At 34.8% G+C, this 13,182-nt stretch overlaps 1 long non-coding RNA gene across 1 annotated transcript; it reads left to right on the top strand.

Moving 5' to 3' along the window:
• Nucleotides 1–1,735: 1,735 nt before the first annotated feature.
• LOC130735797 (uncharacterized) lies at nt 1,736–2,943 on the top strand. Its single transcript, XR_009018566.1, has 2 exons — nt 1,736–2,224; nt 2,475–2,943. It is a non-coding gene; the product is annotated as an uncharacterized LOC130735797 (long non-coding RNA).
• Nucleotides 2,944–13,182: the final 10,239 nt, after the last annotated feature.

The following is a 13,182-nucleotide window of genomic DNA, read 5'->3' as shown; positions in this document are numbered from 1 at the left end:
CAAACACACCCGTAATAAAGTTTTGTAGTTGGTTAAAACTATACTGAAAATCAATCATGGTATGTCATGTAGAGAAATAATTACTTTTTAATTAAAATAAAAATATTTTTTCTCTTCTGTTTCTTTTAAATCTGAATATAACTTAATTAAAATCATTTTATTTTCTTTATATTTTATTTAACTTTCACTTTCACATCAAAACAAAGATATATATTTTCTCTTTCAATAAACAAGTGAAACACTCTGCGACCAGCTATCACTCGTTTAGATGTCAAATTGAACGTAATATTATACTGAAAAATATTATCAATTTACTCTTTTGAACAAACCCTCTAATTTTCTCCCGTTAAAGGTGCTAGCTGTTTCAAAATTTAATCAATCTGATTAAAGTTTGTGAGAATTTTTTTTTTGTTACAAGAGAGGAAGAATGTTTGTGAGAAATTTGTTTGAAAGAGTTATTGCTAAAACTTTTTATATATACCATTCGGTCACTATTATAAGTAAAAATTAATTTTTTAGATTCATTGAATAATAATGAACACATACATAATTTATTCAATAAATCTAAAAAGTTAATTTTTGTTTATAATTGTGACCGGAGGAGTAAACTGTGATGCGATTACCCGAATTGGAAAACAAAGTGTGTGTTTGGAAAACTTTTACAGATTCACGTTTAGCCCCGAACCACGTTTGCAGAAGCAAGAAATAGTTGTTTTTGGATTTCTTGATCCACGTTTGACCTTTCCAGATTTGAAACTAAACACACACAAAGTTTACCAAAAGGCTTGAAGGTAAGGAGGATTACCGTAAGAAGAATTACTAATTGCGCAAATAACAAAAGTACATATTATTGCCTCATAAACCTCGTATGTTGCCGTTTTAGTCTGTTTCTGCTGCCACCTGTAGGTGTGTCACTTTTGGCTCTTTCCTTTCTTGAGAAAAATTCAGGAACAAAAGTTAGGGACAAATGGGCACCTTTCAGCCATTATTATTTTGTCCATGATGGGACTAGTCACCTTATATTACAAGTTATCATATCAAAGGTCTTGTGACTCTTGTCCTTGACTCTAGCACTAGCACTATGGTTTACTTATACTCTTATCCTCAGCGGAGTTGGATTCTTTTATGTGATTCTTTTCTCATGTTTATGTTAAATTTTCTATTCACATTTTTTAGCAGTGCTATATGACACGACATGCGCGAAACGTGTTTTCAAACCGTCAGAAACATATAAGTGTTACAAATTGTGAAAACCCGACTCACAATTTCTAACAGTTTCAGTGTTACAAGCGGTTTTTAACCGCCACAAAAGGACATCGTGCAGTACACGACAGGTCTGTCTCGTGCACTATAGCATTTTCCACTATCATAAATATTTATAGGTTTTTATCATATTTATTTAATACATACATATGAAATTAAAAGGCATATAAACACAAAATGAAACATGAGAAAATTAAATGATGGATAGGAATCTATAACCCCTCTATTGCTAGACTCTGTTCAATAACTATGCAAGAATGCAAGTAAACTCATTAAGTGGGATGTTTAAGGCTGGCCATTGGGCAAGTGTGAATAGAAGGCAGCGTGACCAGTGTTGATCTTGTACTCTACCTCTCTATGCTGGTCATACCTCCTTTGGAAATCTATAGATAATAATATTGCTATATAACACATGCCCAGAAAATATGGTGATATGGTATTTGAATTTTGGATTATACTTCCTCCATCTCTATGCATTTCTTTTTGGCCTTCCAAAAAATGTGTATTTGTATTTTGTGTATGCACTAAAATGTAAGTCTGCGTTGTCAGGGGCGGACCTACAGCTAAGTGAGTGGGTTCAGATGAACCCCTGAAAAAGAAAAAAATTCTACTTACCCTCCTATATAGTTTTTTTTTTGAACCCCTGAGATTTTTAATTTGCACCCACAGACCCATTGACACCTCTCTCACACACTCACAGACTCACTCATTCTCATCTCACGAGTTTCTCACTAGGTGATCATGCCCTCAACCTCTTTCTCTCACTCTCAGTCTCTCACTAGGTTTGACCGTCATCACTCATCAAGCACACAGCACAAGCACGGCTCACCACCGGCCACCTGCTCATCACCACACCACGCCACGCCACCACCGTCCACCAGTCCAGCCGCACGCCTCTCTATCTCCGTATCTCACGAGAGGGTCACTGCTCTGCGTTGGGAATCTACACTCAACTCTCAAGGTTTCTTTCTTTCTGATTTATTTTTGGTATGAATGTGAATATATGTGATGTTGGATGTGGAGTTTCATTGAGTTGGTTTTGATGTTTTTCTACAGAAATCAGAAATAGGTTTATAGTTTTGTTTTTATGCAATGCTCGTTTGGATGGTTTAGATTGATAGAAATCATAGAATGATAGTGTTTGATTGTATTTGATTGAATGATTGATTGAATGTGGAGTTCAATTGATTTGGTTTTGGGGTCTTGTACAGAAATGGATCTGTGGAAGACACATGTGCATTCAAGCAACTTGCTAGGTTCTGCTGCAATTTTAAGTGCAGGAGATGGCTAACTGGGAGGTGTCTTTGGCTATTATTTGTATGTTTGATGATTGTTTGGGGTCCTTGGCTGGTTGGTTTTATTAAGACAGTAGGGGACGTTGGATTGGGTTTCTACTTGAGTGGTGATTTGGCTTTGATAGTTTGATTGACTTCAAAGGAAAAGGCTTAAGACTCATGTATATCAACTTAGTGCTTTGTTCCATTCTTAGTTTTATTAAGACTGTACCTTCTTAGTGTTTTGTTCCATTCTTTTATTTTCTGTTTTTTTCCATTGCTTATTCTTTTCTTGTATTAAGGGTTGGGGCACCCCTTGTGCCTCCTATTAATACAATCTTTTGGTTTACCAAAAAAATGTATATCAACTCTGTAATTGCAGTTTTAGCTATTTTCCTTTGTTGTATGTTTGGAGCCTTGCTGCTTTGTACCTCTCCTGTCTTCTTTTTTTTTTGTTGCTTACTTGTAATCTTTAGGATGACACCCCTTGTGCCTTTTTATTATATCATTGGCTTACCAAAAAACAGAGCTGGATATGTCTATTTTTTCCCCTAATTCTGGTTGTTGTGTGAAACTTGATTTCCCTAAATTGATTTCCCTAATTCATGAGATATATTAAGAATTCTAATTATGGTCTGTTTTTATTTTTAATTTTTATCAAAGTGCTCATTTGAAAATTTTGAACCCCTGACCTCGGGGTCCTGGATCCGCCACTGTGCGTAGTTACTGTGAATGTACGTTAAAGTTTTATGTGATATGTGGTATTCAAAATTATCTTCGATTAACATGATATTCTCAAATTACACTTGATAAACAATTTATGGAAATGCTCAACTATGCGCCCCCACGAGTTCACATCTTATAATATCATATGCAACTTGATGTCACCGATTATTAGGCAAAAATAAGGAGACTTCATGTCGACGATGCTTTTTGAACTCAAACTTAAAATATTTTCCCCCAAGATATATATTCTCATAGCCGACAATTATGAGATTAATTCTTTTAAAACTTAAAGAACACATTAGTGAATAGATACCTCCCAATATATTTTCCATGCGCATCGCTCAAGAATCGAACTTTAGACCAGATACTTTAAGGAGTAAACTTGAATAAAATATAAAAAGTAACGATTCATTTATCATGCAAATCAATATTCATATTTAATTTTAATTATACTATATCTAATGATACAAAATTAGTTCATCACTTGCTTCACGAGTCACTGACACGTATTCGTAGACAAAATTGTTTTGTCAAACTATATTATTAGTTGAAAAATCCTTGAAAATGGTTGAGTTTTGTCTCATTGCACTTTTCATTAAAAAATAGAAGAGTAAGCTCCACTAAGCTAAAAATAACCCAAAGTGAGCTAAAGATAAGAACATAGAAAGTCAATCGATTATAAATCTAATAGATCTCAGGATCTCCCAATTACTATTTGCACAGTGCAAGTGGACCTTTTGTTCCCTTCTATTTGAGTTAGTGTTTAGTGTTGTCCATCGGTCGGTTTTGGTCGGACTCGGGTTAAAATAGTCAATTTTATTAAATGGAAAATATTAAAATATTAGACCCGTCACCGACCGACTAGTGGCTATAGATTGTTCGAATTTGATTTGCACGGATCACGATTTTATCGGGTGGGTTCATACGGGTTGTTAATCCATACAAATTTCACAAAATAAAGAAGAAGATGCACTACGAAGTTGGCTCCACCTTAACGGTGCAGGACAATGACATAGAATGGAACTCTATTTAGATATATCTCACTCATATGATGAATGAAGGAACTCGTAGACAAAACATCACTAGCCTTCAAGGATTCATTTAGATTTATGATTGTTAAAGAGAAGAGAAAAGTTTGAAGGAGGAGACAAGTCAGACAACAAAGTTGGTATGGGGTAATGTGAAATTGTGAACCATATAGATGTGTTTGAGAGAAGAGATGTTAATTGGTTAGTTTCAGTCGAACTCAAGTCAAAACAATTGATTTTGTCGGGTGAAAAACATAAAAACACCAACACCCGCCACCGACTGATTAATGGCTACGGATTGTTCAGATTCAGTTTCTCTAGTGACTATTTTATGGCGTGAGTATGTAAGGTTTCAGTCGGTAGTAATTTTTTGGACAACCCTGCTCGTGGTGTTGAAACTTGAAAGTGATGAGCAATAATTTTTGTTTTAATAATATTAATTTTTAAAATTTCATTATTAAAACAAAAAGTTAACATACCATATCTTGTTCTATAACTCTATATTGCAAAAAAAAGCTAGATCCTCATAAAAATTAGAATAGAAGCTTTAATCTTCAAAAAGACATTTATTGAGAAGGACACGTAGTCGAATCTCGAACAAGTAGCAACATTTGTGAAAAGACAAAATAAATGGATTCAACTTCTTTCTTGTGATATATATATATATATATATATATATATATATATATATATATATATATATATGAAGCGTATCAAGTGAGAACAATGTTTATTATGAGAGATGAAAGCATTGAATCTTAACAATTTGATCTAACATGAATTGTCAATATCACATGATTTTTTTAAAAAGTCACATGATCAATAATTAGCATTTAATCTCAACCACTCATGTTAAATCAAACAGTCACGATTTAATGCTCTCATCTCTCACAATAAACAATGCTCTTACTTGATATTATATATATATATTTAAATACTTTTCTTATTTTATTTATAAAATACTAATGAAGATAAGTTTTGATATTCACTCTTATTTTTTATTTACACAACAAGTATTCTTCTAAAAATTAGCATGTTTTTAAACATGAGCAGTGTTATACCCTCCAATGATTTTTTTTTTCTAGAAATCTTCCTATGGATCTATAAAAAAATTAACATTTTCTTTTGATAATTAGGAAGACTGCAATGAAAAATAAGTAAGTGAAATTATAAATATTATTTTGAATATAAAAAATTGTGAGAAACATCTATAAGATAGAATAAAATGTATACTTATATTTTATAAAATTACAATTTCACACACTAATATTGTTTTGTATGCAAATTATGGTATCCATCACCGGTAACATTGACTAATCTTTAAGGGTACCAAATTTTGTATGTGTATAACTCTAAAGGATGAATTAGTTTATGTGCAAGAAAATGCAAACAAAACTGAGTGAAATAACTTATTATATAATTATATTTTTAAAAAAATAAAGAACATGTATAAAAAAAGTATATATTAATTATCACAAAAGCCTATTATATAATTTAAAGAAAATAAATTTTAGACTGAATAAATACATGCATTCCTTAATAACTACATTGTTGAGATTTCTATGAAATCGTTTTACAATTATAATATTATAATATACATTATTTTTTAGTCATTAAATAACTTCGTGCATCACATGGAGACAAATAATCCAGTAACAATAATAATAAAAATATGGTAATTAAGGCTCGATGTAACTTAAGTATTCCCAACTTAAGTGTGAGGTTGCAGTGCAATTTAACAAGATGGGTGAATGCAGATGAGGCCGCTTTATAGTCAATGCAAACAGGGGAAACGTGATTTGGCTGGGATATTGCAAAGAAGGTGAATGAATAATATGAGATGTATGATCATAATTGACTGATGTGAAGAGAGTTATGGATAGAAAACAAAAATGTAAATAAAATGATGGTATAAATGTATCATAGATTCATAGCATACCAATACTATACGACTCTTTGTTATGTTTTCCAATCAAAATTTCACCCTCTTACTCCTTACTAGTTATTAATTAGTTATAATATACTCATACTTTACCTTTTTTTATAAGCAACAGAACAAATATATTGAAGCGAAGTACAATGAGTACTTCAACCCAATACAAAGAGAGACAGAACATAAAGTATACACAAAAAATGACAAAAGCCAACCGGAAGAAAAACGGTAGAAAACCATTTAGTTAACCCGCCCCCTCCAAGGAAGGAAGATCAAAGAAAGAACTCATTAAAACCTTACTAGGAAAAACCCCCTTGATAAAACCTAGTGAAGGAAAAAGAGTACCTCTAACTAAGATCAAGAAGAACCCTTCCGAGGAGTAAAAGAAAAAACACTAAGATGATTACAAGTACATGGCAATTTCCTACCCCTACACCATTCCAAGACTGTTTAATTAGTTCCATCAGAGTTTGTCTTCTAAATAAATTCCACGTACAAAGAACCATGTAGGATATGCAATACTCCCAGCAAAGATCAGCTACTCCTCCAACCTTGGAATACACCATCAAAATAGAACACACAGCACAGCAAAGCGTAACAAATATCAGAGGATTTCCCCACCATCAATTGTCCTCAATTAACTACTCCAAAAAGCAGAAATAGCACAAAGCATCAATAAATACCACCGGCTCCCTGGCAAAGAAATAGCCTACCCCTGCACAGCAGCTCCTCAGCAATTGAACCACTTCAAATCAGCAACATTACACATCAAGCAACCTAATGCAGTATATTGGGTTTGCGATCCATTCGTAGTGCGATACTCATACTTTACCTACTTTTACAATTTATTGTCATCTAGTTTTCTTTGAGTCTCTCTTTTATGTTTTCGTCATATTATATATAAGGCTTAAATAAGTTTTTGGTCCCTAACCTTTACCAAATGCTTGGTTTTCGTCCCTCGCCGGAGTAAAGGTGGGTTTTAGTCCCTAACATTTGTCAAAAGGTTTGGTTTTAGTCCCTCCGGAGCTCTGGGTCAACGCCGGAGCTCCGGTGGCCCATGTGGCCTTGCCACGTGGGATTAATGAGGCCAGGTGGATTTTTTTTTTTCATTTTTCATATAAATTATAAAATAGATATTAACTATATCTTAAATTATAAAACAGATATTAACTAATCATCCAAGGGTTTTTTTATTCGTTATCTTAATATTCTAAAGCTTCATCATCGTTCAGTATGAAACCACCAACATCTTCTTCTCCCCATGAAACTGAAACCACCAACCAAATTTTCTGAAGCTTCGTTTTCACTTAATCATTTCAATACCCTTGGATGATTAATCCCTCTACAATTAAGCCACCACCCATAAACCAACCCTCATCCCAACAAACCCAAAAATCCCCACCCAAATCCTTTGAAGTAACTCACCACAACATAAGAAAAAGAGAAGATAATAGAGTGGAAAACTGCAGATCGAAGGAGAAAGAGGTGATTGCGATGGTGGCGAACTGTAGCAACCAAGCCCCAGATTTGTTCCTTCGCCGCACAATTTTGAGGGAGATGAAATCCATGGTGAGACCACATGGTGGTGATGGTGCGACGATGTGGTAGGGCTCCTTAGGCTCGCAGATCTGCTGAGGTGATGAGAAAAGGAGACAAATCGAGGCATGGGGTTTGGGGAAGAGACAAATCACAGATCTACCTTTCTTACCCATTTCTCCCTAATCTGGTTTTTGGGGGTGACAGATTTACACCAAGGTTATGCTTGCTTAGATTCTGGGTTTGATTCAGTGTTTCTTCTTCATTTCTTCTTCAATCTGGGTAGACATTCCTTGTTCGAATTTCTGGGTAGGCAAACACAACAGAAATTTGGAGATTTTCTGGGTAAATTCGAACAAGCTTCTTGTTGCTTGTTCAGTTCAATGTTTCTTCTTCAATCTGTGTTCAATTCAGATGTTAATAATTAGGTGAGTGGATTTGTGTAAGTATGTGAAAGGAAAGATGAAGAAAAGAAGGAAGAGATGGATGAAGAAGAAAATCTGGGGTTTTGATGAAAGATTTGGAGATGAAGAGATTTATAATTAATAATTAGGTGAGGGATTAAATTAGTAAATTAGGTTTTAATTACATAGGTTAATTTTTTTTTATAATTTATATGAAAAATGAAAAAAAAATCCACCTGGCCTCATAAATCCCACGTGGCAATGCCACATGGGCCATCGGAGCTCCGGCGTTGACCCAGAGCTTCGGAGGGACTAAAACCAAACCTTTTGACAAAGGTTAGGGACTAAAACCCACCTTTGCTCCGGCGAGGGACGAAAACCAAGCATTTAGTAATGGTTAGGGACCAAAAACTTATTTAAGCCTATATATAATATCACTAATTTCTTTCTCTTCTGATCTCTCTAAAAATGTAAGTTGTGAAGATGTGTGATAAAAATATAATTCGTTAATTTGATAGATACTTCCAAAATTTTAAAACTACCTGTCATGTTAGGATTTAAAAACAGCAAAAATTACATCTAAAGAATAGTTAAATATTTTTTTTCTCATATATGAGGTACTAGCTAGCTAGTAGTAGTTTTCTCAAGCCACTTTTGCTCCAACCATGAAAATTAATTGGATTTCCAAACCTACAACACTAGTTATTGGATTTCCAAACCAACCCTAGTTATTATATTGTTGAAATAATTTCAATACATTCACACTTGATGAATTCAAATATATATATATATATATATATATATATATATATATATTAACAACACAATCCTGTAAACGTACACTTCTAAAATACTTTAATATGATTGGTCCATTAACAAAATACTAGACGTATTTATCTCATTTATCAAAACATATGTTGTCATTTGAAAAATTAGAAAAATTAAACCAATCACTTTGAAGTTAGGAGTGAACTTTCAAAAAAAAAAAAGGTTAGGAGTGTGAGTGTCTTTAATAAAGTTTGTTTTTTTTTAGTTTTTCTCATATTTTCTCTTATCTTATTTTCAAAAAAAAATTTATATATCTTTTCTTTTTATATTACATTAACCATTATATCTCTCACTCATCATGTAATGGGCTTGGCATCCCTGATGCCGTTTGCTGTCTTATATATAAATACACATATTATTTGCCTTTAAAAAAAAATATAGGTGTGAGTGAAAATGGGTCAGGCGTGGAAAGATTGTTTCCTATTATTTAAATAATAACATAATACATAACACTAAAATCATGTTTTTTAGTCCAATCTAAAAAACTGCTCCGCTAGGGTTTCTTTACAATCTGCAGCTTTTCCCCTTGGGGGCTCCTTCCCCTTGGGGGATTGTCTTCCTTCTTTCCTTTACCTACTATTGTTAGGTTTTCTTCGCACATTAGTTGGGTTTTCTCTCACAATAGGTGAGTTTTGTCACACTTTTGGTGGTTTATTTACCCAAATAAGTGAGATTTTTCTTGTTTTAGTTCTGGTTCCGTTCCTCTTCCTTGGCCTTTGCCTCCGCCCTCCTCCACCCTCCGCCCATACCTCCATCTTGGCCACTTCCGGCGCTTCCATCTGCAACCGCGAGCTTGGCTTCAGATCTTGTTTTGAACTTCTAGATCCAGAAGAAGTGATGACTCTGGTGAAGATCCATCTGTTCCCTGTGATGTGCCTCCGCAACCCAAGTCTCAACCTCTCCTGCTCCTCTTTGTGACGGCGGTACAGGTTGGTTGGGTCACCAACTACGACGTTTCCTCAAAAGTCTCAGCTTTCTCCCCTGCTTCTGCCATGGTGCTTTTGCACCTCTGTTGTTGAAAACCTTGAAGCAGATTTGTGATTCTGCAGAAGGCAGAGCCGCCAAGGTTAAGAAGAAGCGTTTCGTATTTGCAAGATCTTTTTTCGCCTTTGTATGAAGCTGACCAGGTCCTTGAAGCTTTGTTTTGGAGCCGCTGTCGTTCCCCTCGCCACCGTTCTGCCGCCCAGTCCTGAGGTTGGATAGGGTTTGGAGAACCCAAAGGTTTAGGTTTGGCTGATCCATGTCCTGTTGGGCTTGTGTTTCGGGCCTCTTTCCTTTGGTGTGTTTTCCTTTGGTGTGTCTTGCAAGTAGTTTTACTGAAATCTCACTTAGTTCTAACGTTGTTTAGATATACTAAGTAGTCATTGACTTAATTGTTATTGAACTATCTTGTAAGTTGTTTTGGGCTAAGGTCCAATTCTTTCATTCGATGTATGAACATCTGTTGTAAGTGTCTTCAGGTAACTTTTTATTGAATGAATTATGAACCTTCAATAAAAAAAACTGAAATCATATTTTTGTTCCGAAGAAGATTAGCATTTCCGTACGTAGCAGTTTATCAAAGTTCAGTGATCTATGGGTTCATTGCTCCGTGACCAATGTTTCAATTGGTTCTGTGAAGAAGACAGATAAATAATCTGAACAAAGAAAAAACTCGAAAGAAACAACAGAAATTGATAATTTTTTTTTGAACAAACAAAAATTGATTTAGGTTATTAGTTACTCCAACATTACTGGCCCGAATACAATTAGATGTCAATGCTATGCTTTCATTCATATCAGTTTCCTACTAAAATGTATTTGAAATGACAAATTGACAATAATGTACAGACAAGACATTGGACTCATTAAATTATTGAAAGCAATCATATAACAACTAGTTAATTGTCTCTCCTTATAGGATATACACTTATTCACACACCAATAATGGGTTTCAGATATGGTTAAATTTGGTTAACAACATAATTAAGCATTTATTGTATATTTACTTATTCGTGAGCTAATTTGTGAAATTTATTGAAATAGGGGTTGCCTAAATGATTCATTAATTATAATTGTTTTGTTAAATAACCTATCATTCAATCATATTGAAGATAAGTGAGTTAGAATTTCTATATTTTATTTATTAACTTATTTATAAAAAAATCTTATTAGTCTATTGAGTTGTGGGTTAGTAATTTATACGGGTTAGACAATCCTATTTTTCTAAGGTTAGTATTGGTATATAAGTTGAAGTGTGACAAATAATGTTCATAATGTGTAGCATTGATCAGTAAATTATGGAGAAATTTTGTAACGGTTACATGTAAACCACCCACCATCATGACTAGATGTCTTCTGCTTCTCCCTCCTTACTCGCTTCTTGTTCTCCCTCCAAGCATTGACTTTCGCTCGCTGTTTGCCACCATTTATCGTCGCTGGCAGCTCATCATCATTAGTCGCTCGCTCCCAGTCCTCCGTTTGCACTTGTCGTGAACTGTTAAGAAACCCACTTTCTCGTCGTCTGCATTTTCGCACTTTGAAGTGCCACACAATCGTACTTCAAATGTGTTACTTACGTACTTTTAAGTGTGAAACTAACACACTTTGAAGTGCGATGGTAACAGACTTTGAATTGCAACGATAACGTACATTAAAGTGTTATGGAGACGTTTAACGAGATGACTATCACGCTGGACAACGTGGCTTCATTGCTACATATCCTTGTCAACATGCCACGTTAAAATTATTTACACTCACCAATCTCAATCAAGAGGAGGTTGTTATTGTGTTGGTTGACCAGCTTGGTGTGACCTAAATTGAGGATCGTAAGTGCAACAGAGCGTATGCCCATTACTCTTGGCGTTTAAAGTGTGTCATGTTCGCAGTTTAAAGCTAAGTGCAATTATGTCGCACTGTTAAAGTGCGAAACTAACGCACTTTGAGAGTTAGAACGTGACGAACTTAGAAAATGCGAGTGAAAAAGTATTTAAGGATCTTTTAGAATTTTACGATTTGATGTGACATGAATAAATGTGGAGGTGATGGCAATAACAATCGCCTACTTTTTTTTCACTGTGGCATCTCAATAGTATACGCCTATGAGCTAGTATTTTCAAGGTTCTTAGATCACATTAAATTAGTAGGTTTGTCTTAATAAATTATTGTTCACATACAACACCGAATTCTCAACTAAACGTTTAATAAGTTTAGCTATTTTTATCAACTGTGTAAGACCTTGTTAGTAACTAAGTCGTAAGCCGTAACTTAACAAATTATTCTACATATGCAATACATATGAATCAAATCGAATTCCCAACTAACTGTTTAATAAGTTTAGTCATTTTTATGAACTGTGTAAGACTTTGTTAGCAGCTAAGTCGTGAGTCGTAAGAGCATCTCCAACGCTGGTTTCTTAGACCAGGTGGAGATGCTAAGAAACCGTTTCTTATTTTCTGCAGCATTGGAGCATGCCTAGTTGGCACTTTTGAGATCTTAGCAACAATGCAGAGTTTCTTCCACAAGGAACTCTGCTTTTTGGTTTCTTAGCCTTAAACAAATGATATTTTCTCTCACATGCTTAACAGATTTCAGAGGAAAAATTAACAGGATGAAGGAAGATGGAAAATTCACAACCTTAACAACATGAACAGAACACCAAAATAACAACTTTATTACAGAACATAGATTTTACAGAATAGAACACCAGGTTTTTTTACATAAAAAAAAAACAAAAAAAAACATAATCTTGATCTTTACTGAGAAGCTCCGATCTGCAAAGAGATGAGAGAGTTTCAATAGAAGGGTAAATGAACAGACGAAAATCAACAAAAAAAAAATTACAACACAAACTCACCTCAGATCGCTTTGCATGTGAGGAAAGGAAACTCCTTTGCGAGATTGAAGGCCTAGAAAGCATGAAACAGGGCCGGTGGTGGCCGGATTGTGGCCTGAGGGTGGCGGGTTGGGGGTTTTAGGCCTGGAGAAGAAGAAGAGAGGGGCGGAGGTGGTGGCCCTGTTGGTCACACAAGTGCAGAAAAGAAAATGATTTGAGAAGAAAAGGAAGAAGGTGATGGCGGCAGAGAGGTGGAGAGAAGACGAGACGGTTGTTGATGTGGTCGGAGAAGAAGAGGGATGGAACGCAGGAGGAAGAAGAAGAGGGAGGAAGGAGATGTGCGGCTAGGGTTATGGAGAGTGAGAGACGAAAAGTT

The sequence above is a fragment of the Lotus japonicus genome, chromosome 2, assembly GCF_012489685.1.
Source record: "Lotus japonicus ecotype B-129 chromosome 2, LjGifu_v1.2".
NCBI lineage: Eukaryota > Viridiplantae > Streptophyta > Magnoliopsida > Fabales > Fabaceae > Lotus > Lotus japonicus.
This window is presented reverse-complemented; position numbering and strand designations above follow the sequence as displayed.